We start from the raw sequence: 16,658 nt of genomic DNA, 5'->3' as shown, positions 1-16,658 counted from the left end.
ACCCGAGGTATGCGTTTAAGGGTTAAAGTTGCGAATGTTAGAAAAAATGTTGGGCGAGGACTATCAATTGGTTGTTGATTGGATGGAGGCAGATTGGCCCGATGAGAGCTAGCAGTCTTTTGTAAGAAATAGGTGAGGTTTAAGTGGACTAAATGATTGGAGAAGTGCAGTATACATCAGCAAAGAGAAGTCTGTTGTTTCACTGGAAAATCAAGCCATTTTGATAAAAATTACAGAACCATTTTCCTTTTAAAATGAAGCATGCACGGATGAATAGTTCAAAGTTAGATCAATAACCTGCATTTAGAAAAAAGAAGGGTGCATTTTTATTTCATGTCAAGTTTTCTGCTGATCATTTTTTACTTCTGAAATACAGGTGCCAGTTGGAGGGCATATATCTCTTTTGCAGACCACAGATTTTACTTTTCATGTTAGCTAACATTTATTTTAACCTTTGCACAACTAATGGATGGAGGTGCTTTGTACCATAGCTAGGAGAAACCATCATGATATTCTCATTACTACATTTTTTTTACCATTCGTGACAGTAAGCAAAATATCTAGCTGTGACCTTTGGTGTCTGTGATATAGTCTCACAACCAGAGAAATGCATGAATTTCTAGAGTATGCGATAATGGTCTCAATTACAGGCAAGCGAACAGACTAAGCACTTCATGAATGTGCTTAAAGATCCTGTGTTCATTTAAAGCACAAACCGAGCAGATGGACATGCTAATTGTGGGGTCATTAAAAAATATGGTCAGGAACTTCAGTAACAAAGATGTTGACTGCTTATGTATTATTTAATTGTGGCTCTCAGAGGATTGAAGTGGTCGTTTTTGAAGTTGTAATAGCTGATGGAAATAAATCACATTCAGTAATGGGCAGCATTTTCAAAGACAAAACATTGATTAAGGCGATGTGGAGTAAATTAATTACTGTACAACTGTACTTGAGACGTACAAAGATGAAAGGCAAAGCTCACATTATAGCTTTCTCCAGGACTCCGGTATTTTTTTTATTTTGAATTTTCTTTAAAGTCACCATGAAATCAAAATGGACAATTCTAGTATTTATGGCATATTGCTGTATTTATTATAAAGGATTTATCCGAGAACTTTTTTTTTTTTTTTCAATTAACGTGTGCTCATAATCTTTAATAAAAGTAACTTCCTCTCCCTCCTGCAGCAACATCTCTTCTCTGATGATGTGTGAGAGACACCTGCCACTCACATGACATCACAGCAAGAGCAAACCACAAAATCAAGTCCCGCCCTATATTTTTTTCTTGTTTGAGAAGCTTTAATATGATATCTAATATAAAATAAATATTTTGCATAAAGGAAATTAAGCCTATTTTAGCATTACCATTATTAGTTTTTTTTTTTCTTTGTATTAAGAGATTATTTTCAAGCCAATTAAGCAATCTTTTTCATTTTTGATTTCGAGGTAAAATGTTTGTGAGATTCATCCCAGAATGAATCTGCAATAACAGTATACATTTTAAGTAGGTTATTTTAAAGTTGGGTTTGACTGAGAGCACGCTCCTTAATCTCAACCAAATTTCCGTAACAATGAATTCCCCAGCTCCTAAAGAAAAACGCTTGTTAATTCCCCACATTGACTTGAATAAACGTTTTGTTTTTTATGTGTCCTAAACGTCCTGTGTGCTAAATGACGGTGTGCCGTCTGGGTGGCCAGACATTGTGTCTCCACAGCCCACATATCAACAGGGGCCTAATAAATTTGAAGGGCCCATTGTAGGGGAGGAGGAAAGGTCATATCCTCTAGGGAGGGCGGAAAGACTCTTCCTCATTAAGTCTTTCTCCTCTACATGATTCTCCTGTTCCAAAATGTCACTTTCTTCACCAGACCCCCTCCTCAGACATCTCATTCAATTATATGGCCAAATATTATGTGCTCATTTTAACATGACTCACATCTGCACAAGAATATTTCTAACAAAATGGCTTTACTGTAGGGCTGAGTGATCTTATGTGTGATATACAGCAAGCCATTGGAATATTATAATATAATACAGTCCAAATGTTTTTTTTGTTTGTCACATTTAATCATACTGTACTTGCTGTTTCAGTACATGCATGTTCTGATTTAGCCGAGTTAGACGCGTTCCAACATTTTGTTGATCCTGGAACAACAATTCCTGTCCGAAAATTTAATCAGAACTTTTTTCTCTTCCCCTAAACCTAACCCTACACATAACTTATCCCTAAAATCAGAGGGAAATTATGAATAACACTGATAGAAGAACCTAACCCTGGTTTTAAGCATAAACTTGACATAAACTGTAAACACGTCCTTCAAATCTGATTGTTTGATTGAAATGTGGTTCAAGGATCAGAAAACGTTGTTTATCCAGGAACATGAAATCAGGTTCGACCCAGTACACTGTGTGTGGATTATGTGAAGTATACGTCCAGATACAATGGCATATCTATATATATTTATTCATATAAGGCAATGTAGGGAAGGCATTGTTATTTTAGGTTGTTGTAAGTTTTTTTTTTTTTTTTATGTACAAGTCTGCAAATATGATAATTTAACATAATACTAAAATGTTATTTAAATGAGTGTTTGTTGATGCCTCATTCTTGTGGAAATGTGAACTAAATTTAGAAAACTCTATTGCATATTATTCACTGAGGCTTAAATGATTTATTCTCAGTTTCAAGTTTCTTTCACTTTAACTATAAACATGCATTTTAATTGTTAGACACTAGCTGGTCGCTGAACTAATTACCATGCATTGCACATGCTGCCATGTAAAGCACTCTGGAGCCAACAACGCAAAGCAAGTAAAGTTAGAAAAATGACATTTAATAGGACAGTTAGATGCATTAGTTACTTCAGAAAGATGATTAGCCTGCATATGCTAAATATAACACACACTATGGAATATTAAAGACAAACAAAGAAGTGGTTTGGCTTGCCAGGACAGCAAAGGGAACTAAAAATACCCCAAGCTCAATCCCATTACCAGATTCAGATCCTGATGAATTTGTACAGGAGTCAAAAATGCACATTATACATTAGTTGACATTACATTAACTGCCTAGGCTCTTTTTTTTTTATTCATGATGTGAATAAAATGTATGATAACTTTTTATGAATTATTATTTATGAAAAGACTAATAGTAAACTGGACAAAAGTAATGGTAATCTGAGCAATTTTATCAAATTATAATCTGTTTTATGAAGTTTATGACGCCATATGTGACAATAAATAAAATGACCTTAAAATCAGTACTTTCAAGTTGCATTTTCAGTATAAAACCCATGAGATTCCGCACTGATCCTAAAAGCTTTTGCCCAGTGAAGCCTGATTTCTTTTTGTGGTCTTATTTGTTGTTTCTTCTGGCAGATCACTTTACTCCATCCATCACTTACTAACCAGAGTATGACATAACTGCTTTTTTTGGCTCTAAATGTTTTAGTCAGACTAGTCAGACTCCATTTGGCAGATGCAGCATGTATTGTTCATTGAGACAACAGTGGCGGTAAAACAGTCTATTCTTATTGCATCTATTTACAGTTAGTGCCCATGCATGCTACAGTGTATATCTCAAATACTGCAGCTGTGTATGATATGAATGAGGCTTTTATTCTAAACTCCCAGAAGTCAAATATAACATGCCGATCAGATTGGAACTGTTGATTTTGGCTCTTGTCGTTTTTGTGTGCAAAATGTGCGTCAGACGGTCAGTGAACAGACTAAGCTATCCACAGATTGATTTGAATGTAGATTTTAGAGGCTGCGAATGTTTTTCAAACATCCCCATAAGATATGCAGAACTCATTGCATTTAGCCTATGTGGGGTGATAAGCTAATAGCTGTGGCACAGAGTAAGAATTTAAAGGGGTTTTGCTTTTGCAGAAGGTTGAATATTACACCCTTTTGTTTTGTTACACCACATTTGGATAGGCTTGGGAAGCACTTTGTCATTCTTTGTAATTTTACAACATATCATTCTTTATTCTTTTTATTTTTAATACATTTTTTAAAGAATAAAAAAAAAAAAATTCTATTTACGATGTTAAGGTACTTTCACACAAAATGCGATTTTTCAGCACAAATGTAAAAAGGTTTGTAATTTTGCAATTGTTATTAAAGAGCCCTTAAGAGTCAAGCTTTTTGTCCATTTTCATAAAATCTAATAATTTTGAATTTTCCATCCTCTAACTGGGCTTACCAAGTATCCAAATGTGTAGTTGCTGTGTAAAAGTGGTTATGCTTTAAGTTTTTTTTTTTCTGGATCTGCTAAATTCACAGCGAACCTTGATAATAAACGCTATTTAATAAATATTATATCATTTTAATGAACATTATATTATGTTGTTATGTTATGTTATGTTATGTTATGTTATATCATCACAAGAACATACTTTGCCTTTGTAAATTTGTCAATAGAATCCAAAGGTGCTTTCTAGCCACTATGATTCCAATATGGCAGGTATATGACACACAAGTCAGAGTTATTGTTGTCTCTGCAGGCTTAAACTAATGTAATTCTTCCCCCAAGATTTCTGTCTTTTAAATAAGATTAGGGCGAATTGCTCCACCCCAGCTCACATGCTTTGCTCTGTCAGCAGGTTGGATTTTGACAGACAGTTTCGGGCTCTCGGCCTGACACTGTGTGTACATAGGTAAAGACAGCCTCTCCAAGCCGCTGTCACTCATTCCAGTCCGAAGCGTTTTATCACAGCCGCGAGCTCAAGCTCATCACTGTCTGCTCAAACTCCAGGGGATTGTAGGAAGATGTCTTCCATTCACACCCTGTTCACTCACGGTTGGGGTCATCTTGCTTTAGCCTGCTTTCTCAACAACTGCTGATAGTTGATTCTGCAGCACAGCATAGGATCTGTTTCATCCCAGACGATGAAAAAAAAAGTTTGTTGGTGCACTGAACATTGTTCAGTCTCAGTTGGATGGCCCGTTTAACATAATTGCAAAAAGATGTGAACAAAAACTGAACTCACAGTGACATTTATTCAAGTTGTTGTTTTTGAGATGTTTCAGGCAGTGAGCTAAGTTGTTTACATGACTGCTTCAGTACAGCAGATTTGCACATATAATTACATTTTTATTTACATCTTCATTTTTTCCCACAGTAACTGTGAGGTCCTCTGCTTATAAGAAACAATCAGGCTTTTATCGAATCATAGGCCGCAGCTGCATTTGTCTTCAGTCTTTCTAAATCATTTCACTTTCTTGAACATGCAAGCTGAAATTTAAGTAATAAATAATAAACTTCAATCTAAAACTGATATTTAAATGTAAATGTGAAGCTGAAACAATGTTGAACCAGAATGATTGTCAGGCTTACTGGTTGCACTAACATTTTCCCCTCCTAATTATATAGGATATGTTCCCACTGTCAGTTTTTGGGATTGACAACCGCATTTACTTACAGTTGTGAGTCTCGAAATGTGTTACAGTAGTGTCTCAAATACTGCAACGGGAGTCAAGCCTGTATTCTTTTACCCATTACCATAGTGACAGTGACCAAAGTAATATCAAAGATTTCATGCGACGTCCATAAAACTGAAAAGGCTTATCACTTTTGACATGAAAAGAGTCCAATCGAGCCGCGAGTTCATCCATCAAATCTACCGACATAAACCGACAGCCGCTTCTATAGAGTGGAAGTTGCTAAGGCATATAGCAGAAAGTTTTGACGCAAATCGACCCAAATTCGAATCCGCCTTTTGTCGAACTTGCTCTACTCCCTTTATCTATCAGATCGGAAATTTATTTTCAATAAAAAATGAAGAAAATATTCGAAAAATGGAAATAAAGGCCCCGTTTACACGATGGGAAAACGCAGATATTTCCCTGCGGTTTGCCCTGTCATTTACACGAAAACGCAGTTTTTATCCCAGAAAACGATTATTTCTAAAACCCCCGGCCAAAGTGGAGATTTCTGAAAACGCCGGTTATTTGTTGCCGTGTCAACTGGGAGAAACGGGGTTTTAGGTTCTCAAACGTCACATTATGCGCCAGAAAACGCTTACGTCATATGAGCGCCCTATGTTTAGAGTTTGTTTGGCTACTGTTTGATCATGGATGCTGTTAAGGTGATACTCATTTTTACTTTTGTGCAAACGCTTTTGGCCTGTTTGCATTTGCTTCGCTATCTTTTTTTTTTTTTTTTTGCTATCTGTCCACACAAACGGGAACCTCGCTCTGTTGTTTTGAAAGGAACAGGAAGTCGCTCGTCCTATTCGTTGTTGTCGATTTTGAGGATTCTGATTGGCTTGCTTGGCTTTATCCTTCTCCCTACACTGCCGCCCATAGGTTTGGCATAGTTATGATGGCGCTCGACGGCGTATTTATGCGGGATGATGTAAACGACAACTTTAATATTTATTATTAATAACTTTAATAGGAATATTCGTTTCTCTAAATACCCGGCTATGTGTAAATGTGGCCATAGTGTCTAACGTGTGTTGAATTATTAAGTGTTTATCGGTTAGGGGCAGGTGTAGGGAGGGCTTTATTGTCCCAATAAGGCGGCTTCCATTTAATCATTTTAATAAGTATAATAATTTACACTCTATGCTATTAGTGCATACCGTTTCATGTACAACAACGAGGAATAGTATCTGCCCCTATTTATAAGTATGAATAACATCTAACTACTATTTACAGCATAAATAGAATATCGCTAAGAAAAGGCTGCTGTTTTCACTTAGTGTAATCTAGTTGCTATTTTCACTTAGTGTAAATAGCATCTATCATTATTTGTACTTAATGAAAATAGCATCTATTGCTACAGTATTTGCACTTAGGTCAAATAGCTGCTGTCTTCTAAAAATCTTATTAAGCCCAAACTTTTGAACGGTAGTGTATCTTAAGTAGGGTTGCAAAGGGGCGGAAAATTTCCGGTAAATTTCCATGGGAAGTTAAGCTGGGGAATTTTGGAAATATTCCATATTAGAAACTTTCCATGGGAATAATGGGAATTATGGGAATTAATGGGAATTTAGGGGAACTAACTGGGAATTAATTGTAATGTAATCGATCATTGTATCATATCCAAGCATAAATATAAACAGAAGTCATAAGAAAACATCCATGCAACATGTTTTCAACAGATATTTCAACAGATTTATTTGTAAGTAGAACAGAACAAGTTTTAATTATTTTGAAAAACAGCCACATGAGGTAGCTAGCATCTGCCTTATGTGGTAAATAAAGTTATGCTAGCTTATTTAGCATCTAACTTATCAGCTTGCTATCTACTAGATGAATACATTTGTATGTGATATTTGCAATTTAAACATTTAATAAATATATTTCCCCATAATATCATCAAAACTTACTTCACTTTGTTTAGTCCACAGGCTCAAATGTGTGCCTTCAATAGTCTTGTGCTTTGGGCTTCTGTACATGTGATGGAGGCATGCACAGTGCCAGTAGGGGGTGTGGTCTCAATAGCCATGCAGTAAGCAGTGTGCTATGTGCATGTGATTGAGGAATGGCATGGATATTCAAGTGTATTTGAATGGCATCTGTTTGTTTTAGTCAAGATTATGCTAAAATATACTTTCCTCAACTATATTTAAGTTCCCTATGAAGAGCCAACCCTCAACTTTGAAAATTCCCAGTTTATTCCCGTTTATTCCCATAAATTCCTGTTAATTCCCTTAAATTCCCATTAATTCTCATGGAAAGTTTCCATCTTTGAAAATTCCCAGAATTTTGCAACCCTAATCTTAAGGGCCTGTTTACACCTGGTCACTTCATGCGTTTTTACTGATCAGATAAATCAGATACAGCTATCTGATTTATCAAAACGATGCCATTTACACCTGGTCACATATGTGTTTTCGCAAAAATGGATTTAAATCCAATCTTCAATTCCTGCGCTATATGCAGTTAATGGAGTTCACGTCACCGAAATCAACAGATATGAGCTGCATTTTATTGATCATCAGCTAATTTCAAAATCAAAAACCACAATAGGTGAGCGGCAACAGCACTGGTAAGATCATTTTGTTTCTTTACTTTTAATGAAGATGATTGTGTGTTAAGCGTCTGCGACTTAATTTCAGTTTGATTTGCGATAGTTTTCACATTGGCTTGATGAATAGATGCTCAGCTGCTCAGCTGCTCATCTGCGGTGATGCATGCTCCAGCAGCGCCGTCATATCTGGCTATAACATGACATATAGCCTATAACACGCTCTCACACGTTTATTTCTTAGCATTGTTGGGAGGAGTAAAATTTACATAATGCGGTTTCAACAACCAGATGCATTTAGACGTGTCCAGTTTCGTCTGGAATGCGGCCCAGACCACCTCCTGGTGTGGTTTGAGCGATCGGATTTAAATTCATCTCGAATGCGTTTCGGAGGGCATTTACACCTGGTCTTTTCACAATCGGATAGCTATCCGATCACAGAAAACGTGTAAACAGCCCCTAACAGTCTAATCCTTTCTGCCATCTCTCGGTCTAGACTGTGATACAGCCAAACCCTATTTTGTACCTTCAAATACACTATCATAAGGTCAAAGCTTGTCAGGACAGATACTAGAGGGTCCCGCGAATGACAGAGGTGTGAGGGGCACTAATGAATGCCGAACTGTCACTGTGCCCAGGCCTGGCAGAATGCCGACACCTCACAGCAGCTCAAAGCTGTCATCCACGGAGCTGCCGTGCCCCGACACCTGGGCCCGCCACCTTCAGCTGCTCTGATGAGTTGAGAGACAGGGGCAGATGGCAGTGTTGAACTGGCACAGGGTTACGGTGTTTGGAGCAAAGCTGCACGCCCCTGCAAAACTCAATCAGTGGGCTGCCTTGATCTGGCCGATCCGCTGGAGATTTGGTTTTCCTAACGTAATTGGACCCTCTATATCCTAGAGATCAACCAAAAGCATGGAAACAGATACTTAACACTATACTCTTATCATGCTCACTAATGCGTTGCATTTATTTGATCAAACCTACAGTAAAAAAAAAAAAAAAACTAATACTGTAAATATTATTACAATTTAAATTAACTGTTTTTGGTAACACTTTATTGTACAGTGTCCTTGTTACATATGTTACATGTACTTACCATAGTAATAACAGTAAATTATGCATAATTACATGCAACTAACCCTCAACCTAATCCTACCCTAACCCTATAGTAAGTACATGTAGTTGCTTATATTACTCAGTACTCAAATATAATTTCACTGTAACAATGACACCTTAAAATAAAGTGTAACCCTGTTTTCTATTTTGATATGTTTTAAAATGTAGAAGGCAAAGCTCGATTTTCACCAGCCATTCAAATATGCTGATTTGCAGCTCAAGAAACATGTCATGTTTCATTGTGTTTCCCCTCTGACCTAGTTTTCCCGTGGGTTTGATTTACTCATTAGATTCACCTGTTGCCCATCAATTAGCTGATTAGTTCTTTTTGTTATCTTCGTGTATTTATACCCTGTGTTCTCCCTCATTCTCTGTCCGTTCTCGTCCATGTTATGTTGAGTTAGTTTCCTGTCTGATCTCCAGAGTTTGTCGTTAAATACCATTATTACTATTCTCCTTCATCTTCGTGAGTTTTACACTACCAACCTGTGACAAAACATTTCTTATTATTGTCAATTTAGAAAACAGCTGTGCTGCCTAATATTTTTGTGGAAACCATGATAAAAAAAAATTTTCAGCATTATTTGATGAATAAAAAGGTTTTAAAAAGCCTTTATTTGAAAAAGACATTTTTGTAACCCTATAAATGTTGTTGCTGGTTGTTTTGATTAATTTAATGCATTCTTGCTTAATTTCTTTAAAAAAAAGAAATACAAAAGCTCTGTCATGAAACTCTAGATGGCTCAGGCTAATAGGTCCTTAACTCAAACTGCTTGCAATCACATCATTCTCTATAGGGCACAGCTGATTGGTTCCTGCAGTATTTGTAATACTGTTTTTATTGCATTTTCTTAAACACTTACACAACAATGTACATCACATGCTGTAACATCACATATAATGTACAAAAAAAAAAACCCCAAAAACCATTCATTCATATTACATGAAAAGTGCAATAGCACAAACCAACATTGGATAATAAGGTATGTACTTTGGAAGTCAGAGTTAACAATACACTGCAATCAATAATAGCCACAGATAAGAGAAATAAAATAAAATAGGGTTAGTGCAAATTAAAATATATTTTCAAATGAATATAATACCTAATCAAGCATTTTGTTCCTCCTCTATTATATTGTTCATATCCCCTTGCTCAATAAATAATAAAAAGGGACTCCAAATCCTCTTAAATTGGTCTTCTTTACCCTTAAGAATATATGTTATCTTTTCCACTGCAATGCATTAAGATAATTCTCTTAACCATCGAGGTATAGTAGGCCTTTCTATCTTTTTACAATAAATGGCGATGAGCCGTTTGGCATGTAGAATACACATGTCTATCAATACCTGAGTGTCCTTTTTAATTTTCCAGTTATCTGGATGAATACCAATAATGAAAAGCCCAGGATCCAGTGGCAATCTCACTGAGACTATATGCCATATCATATTATTTATTTCTTTCCAAAACTCTTTTATTTTATCACATTCCCACATACAATTAATTAATGTGCCTAATGTGCCACTGTTACATTTAAAACAAGTATCTGGTATGTTGCTATAAATTTTGTTTAGTTTTACCGGAGTTATATAAGTACGCATAAGCCAATTGTACTGTAACAGTTTTAGTCTGCTGTTAACTGTCTGTGTTTGCTCCCATTTTTCCTTATCTATCTTCAATCCAAGGTCTTGTTCCCACATGGCTAATCTGGATGTAGATGACTCCTGAGAACCTAACAATAACATGTTGTATAAACAAGATATGTGTCCTCTACCCAGGCTTGGTTTAGATACACATTTCTCCAGATTAGTAGGGTTCCTGCAGTATTAGTAGCCAGTGAGCTCGCTGCTCAGCCTTCAAATACTTGGTTAGCATTTGCCTTAGCAGTTCACCACGTTTTCAGAAATCCTCCATCTTCCCCAGCTCCACCTATATAGATCTGCTAAGGGTAATTCATGTATGCTATATTATACAGCAGCAGCATGCCCTACTTACTCACAGCAGTGTGTCGTGTATGTATTGGCTGTTCCAAGTCCCATACTTGCTTTGCAGTATTAGCAGCGTAGCAGATCTATTCTGCCAAGACCAAATATATCAGCATTGTCATAACCATTTCCGTACCAAACACTCCGAGAGTTGTCATGTCAGACATTCAATTATGCTACACTCTTAACCCGAATTAGTTGACTTTACTCGCAAATCGCGTGGAAACCCGTTGCCCTATACCACTTTAGTTTTTACACAAGCTGAAACTAAACATGTTGAGTTGTATTAACATGGAACCCTAACTTTTTACTCAAGCTGAAACTAAACTATGTTGAGTGGTATTAACATTCATATCAATCATATGGAAAGACCCAGATAATAAGAGATTAAACAGATGAAATGAGGTGCTGATGACTTATAATCTTTATAGATGAATACATCAATATGCAGTCATAGTCACTGGATCACTATACTCTTGGCTTTTTTGCTATAACAATTGTGCCTTTTAAACACACAGGTAAAGCAGCCAGAGAAAAACTAATGTTCAATTGTCAAGGGCAAGAGCCCAACTAAAGCCAACACTGATCACCATTATGGTGACCACAAATTAAACAATAATTCATCAACATCTAAACCTCTGTTAATTCTCAATACTGTCTGCTTCTCAATACTCAATACAATTCTCAATACTCGTCCCGCCAGGTGTAGAGCCCCTTGGACGCACGTTAGACGCGGGTCTTTTCAAGTGACCAGGCAGGTTTTTGATTTGGCCCCTCCCCTTCCTTATGAAAACTAAACATACCAAGTTATCTCTGCTAAACCTGATTAGTGCAATGAATCTTTCAGTTAAATAGTACAGACAACTAATGTTGTTTAGTAATGATAGCAGGTTTTTACTAAACATAAAATAATAAGTAATGATCACTCGTAAGTTTAATTAGAAACAAAATCTGGGTTTACATTGTTTTGTTTTACTTTGAACAATTACTTTGCAAAAAACAATTTGTTATGGTTATTATTAATAAATGTACTTGAACATCAGTGTCTTTTCTAAAAGAAATAAGACAACTCCATGCAATGTGTTACAGTGATTTCACCACAGTTAAGGTTTAATCTTGGTACAATAACTGTAAAACATGACTTCCCGTGGCTTTACTGCCTGGCAAAAAAAAAAAATTCAGCTGTGGACTATAAGGGCATTGAATAGTGATGGGATATGAAATTATATCACTGTTTTATAACACTGTTTTAGTTATTGGCAACATCTCTGCCAAGCTGACCAATATGGTAAAAAAAAATATATCTGAGACTTGAAAATGCCATTGTCCCACTGTCTGAAGCCTAATCTGACAGGAGAGCTCTGGCCTGTTGGGCCTCCATGGGCTTAAATTAGATCAGTCAGATGAGCAGATACATGCACAGCATGAGAATAATGTTGTGTGTAAAACCTGCACAACATTGGGATGCATAGTACTACATACTGCACATATGTCCAATCCTTTAAGATTTAAATCAAGCTAAACTGTAGTAGCCTATTCGGTGCAAATTTTAAGAGCAAATTCATTATTTTTCTAATACAGTAAAAACTATTTTTTAAGTCCCCACTGTGGTGAAAATGTTGTTTATATGTCTATGTGGTGTTTGTTTTTAATGAGCTTTAAGACAAACCATGTGCAAATTCATAAGTCAACACCATTGTTGAGTATTTTCTCCTTAAAACTGCAATGAAAAAAAGATGCGAGTTTAAAATCGCTGGTGTTTCTGAAGTTCACAAACTACCTTGTAACCAATCACGTCAACGTGCCGGCGAGCTTTAGCATATCTCGAGAGATGCAATGTTATCCCGGTATATTTTTCTGTTGATATATATTTTTTGGGTGTATGATGTATATTACGGTGTTATGATGAACTATACAGTATACCTTTCCCCACTGACATTCTGAGTTGTTCGAATGGGAACATAACATTAGCAACACATTATTAGCGGTTTGATAACATGGTCAAGCAAAAGGCTAATCATATGAATTACTGTTATGTGTCAGACATTGTAAAGAGCGATACCATTGGTGGGGCTAATTAGCATATTCATGGTTCACGTATACTAAATGAAGCAAGGGTGTAGAGTTGCATTCAAGCTATTTTAAGGCATGAAGAATTTTTTCACGGGAAAAAACATTTAAATATGTAATTTTGGTAATAAAGATTAGTTTTAAGGGATACAATTATTGACTACGGGGGACTTTAAGATATATATAAAAAAAAACATTATCTTATATTTAGATAGATAGATAGATAATCTATCAAAAAGAAACAAAAAAAGTAGAGCACATTTTAGTAAAGTGTTGGTTCCTTTGCAGGCCTAAGAGAGATTGAACATGCAGCTCTTACAGACAAGTCGTACTTTTGCTAGTGGTGACGGCTGATGAGACTCTGAATGGATTCACGACTCTAATAGGGGAGCTATTGAAAGAGACAGCAGAGAGGTAGTTTCACCTGCTGGGTGCACAGACCACCTGGAGGAATTGAAACACAAGCGATTATTTGGTCCGGCTGCAGTTGCAGCTTGTCCCAAGTGTTTTTGTTCATGTCCCAAGTGTTCTTGTTCTCTATCCTTCCTTATTTCCCCACCTGGGCTTGTATATTTCCTCTCTTTTTAAGCTTCCCCTGCCAGGATTATGCCTGAAAGCATGATGTCCCATCTCATGAATCTATTTCCTCTACTCATTGTGCAAACACTGAAAACCAGCGTCATCAAAGCCAGGCAATCAAAGGGGACTATAAGCTATTTGTGGGGCAGCGCGTCTCATGCCATGCAGCTTTTCCAGTTTTCCAGTTCGAAGACTTGGAATATGTTACATTTAAAGTACCTTTCTTCTTGTTTCTTTTTTTCCAGTGCCACAGAACATGTAAACGCTGATGAGATAAGTTGGTTATTTCATAATAGTATACACAGCACCGGTGCAAATTACTGATTCAGCCTTTAAAAAAGGCATTTTCTACAGCAAAGAGCAATTGGACAGCAGTTACACCCGACAAGGCATTAATGTAGCCATTTTAAACTATTATTGCACTTGCATGCTTTTCTATGGAACTTCTCAGTAATTAACATGAGCCTGTTGACATGAAAATAACACATTTCTTTAGCAGCACCCACTTGTGTCTGGGAAAATATTTCTGTTTTGGCTCCTGTTGTTACTTACAAGGGTTGAAAACATTTATTCCCTTTAGTCGCTCAATATTAGTGAGTTGTGGCCAGTGTTGGTTGTAATGCATTACTAAGTTATTACTGTAATTTAATACATTTTCCATAGAAAAAGTAAAGTAAGGGATTACTCTGTAATGTAATTACAGTTATTTCTTATGTAATGACATTGAATACTGTATAGACTTTTGAACAATTCTTTATAAAACAATAGTGGCAATTTAACGTCCATTGCCCACAACAATATTTGAAGACCCCACTCGCAATTTCAACCCGAAAGAAATATTCTAGAGTTCGGCATAACTAGAATGATGTATATGTTTTAAAAAATAACTAAGAAATATCTATTTTAATGCTTCTTTTGTATTATTTTAAATAGTTTGAAGTAATCTTGAGGCCCCCTTGGAAGTTTGTTGAGACCCCCTAGTTAAGAACCACTGTTTTACAGGAATTTTGAGCACTTTTTAGCTTGGCATTTTTCAGCTACAGTAAATCACCATAAACCAGCTGAGATCAGCAAATCAGTTTAGTTTGTTTTAAGATGTTTTTAGTGCTTGTTGTCACTTTAATGTTTCATGTTCGAAATTCGGTGAAGTCTGTGAGACTCATTAGATTGCTGCCAAGTTTTCCAAAGTTGCTTCTTAAGAGAAAAGAGGGAACGCTGCTCACCCCATAATGTCGTAGACAGTAAAGAGAATTCTTTACTAAACTGTAACTGATTAGTATACGCTAAAGATAGAAGTGGCTTATACTTTTTTCGGAAAGCCAAACGTTTTAGGAGTCGTAAGCGGTGTTTTAAATTTAAAGCAGGTATCTGCTGTTGTGAATAATAGACGACAGCATGACTCAGCCTCGTGCAGAGAGAGAGAGAGAGAGTTAGAGGAAACTGAACAGGGTGGGCGGCACACTGCATCTCCACAACACGGCTTTTAAAAGTTAGCTTTAGCCAAGCCAAAAACAGATATGGCAGAACTCCATCTCAGCCCTTGAACCAGAGCTGAGCAATTAAGCTCCCGGTTGGTATTTTTTCCCTTCAAGCATGTCATTCCAGCGATTTTTTTTTTCATTCAGCCAGTCTTTAAATGTGCACAGCTTAACACCGTTTATGACTCAATGTGTGCTTACACAGTCTGTAACCTTTTCATGATAGATAGATTGATTTGAGGAGGTTTGTACAAAGCTTGTAAGGATGTCTTGCTTGCTAGATGTTATAAGGCTGCTTTATGAGAAAAAGAGATAGTCAAATGAATAAAATATTGTGTGTTAGAGGCAGCCTAGATTCAGTATAGGTCTGACAACTTATTTCGCCTATATAATATTACATCCCATCTATCATGGTTTAAATAATTTAATTGTAAGCAGGTATAGTACAAAGTTTGAATCTGGCTTAGGTTATGTCACAGTCCTTTTCGCATTGTTTGTTGCTTTATACTGCCATCTCCACCGCGATATAGAGTTCATTTGATTCAAGAATCAGCTTACTGTATAACCTTATGTTATAGTTCACCCAAAAATGAAAATTCTGTCATACTTTTACCCTCATGTTGTTTCAAACCTATAAGATTTTCATTCATCTTCCAAACACAAATGAAGATATTTGTATGAAACCTGAGACATTTCTGTCTCTCCATATAAATTCCGCTTAAACTTAAAAGATCCAAAAACAGGTCATAAAGGCATCGTTAAAATAATAAATCGAGCAGTTTAATCCAACTCTTCTGAAGAGACATGATCGCTTCATATGATGAACAGATTTACTGATCAACACACATACTGTAGTAAACACGAATGTTCAGATGTTTGTGAATGCATGTGTTTAACATAATTCAGTATTTTCAGCTTCAGAATTATGAATATTTTTTATTCTGGTGTCACTATTTGCCCTGTGCATCAAGTCCAATCCTATTCAAGTCCACCCCATAATACTAAATTTAGCATTTTAATAAACAGTACATTTTTGTTAACTTTTTTACCATATGTCTTAGAAGTTATAATGAAAAACCTTGTCTTTATTTTGGCTTAAAAAGTATCTTGATACGTATCGTGAGTTCAGTATCACGATAGTTTAATGGCATGAGTGTATCGTTACACCCCTACAATTTTATACATATATGCATTTTTTGTATTAGTATTGTTTTAGTAATTGCAGTGCTTTTCTAATTATCGTTTAAGTATATTTTTTCTTCTAATATTTAGCTTCATTTCGATTTAATAGTTTTAGTTAACAATAACAACACTGCTGAACACTAAAATGTATTTAAATAATATTTTATTTAACATAATATGTTTGCATATACAACAATATTGTGCTATGTATTAATTATTTGAAATATATATATATATTTCATATAAATCATTTATTTAAACA

At 36.0% G+C, this 16,658-nt stretch overlaps 1 protein-coding gene across 2 annotated transcripts in view; it reads left to right on the top strand.

The window, feature by feature from the left end:
• The window catches only part of ntrk3b (neurotrophic tyrosine kinase, receptor, type 3b), a 131,281-nt gene that overhangs the window by 31,125 nt on the left and 83,498 nt on the right, over nt 1-16,658 (top strand). The gene's annotated exons all lie outside the window — the stretch shown is intronic.

Source organism: Rutilus rutilus, assembly GCF_951802725.1.
Source record: "Rutilus rutilus genome assembly, chromosome: 3".
Classification (NCBI taxonomy): Eukaryota; Metazoa; Chordata; class Actinopteri; order Cypriniformes; family Leuciscidae; genus Rutilus; species Rutilus rutilus.
Note: the sequence above shows the minus strand (reverse complement) of the source record. Positions and strands in the feature narration are given on the sequence as shown.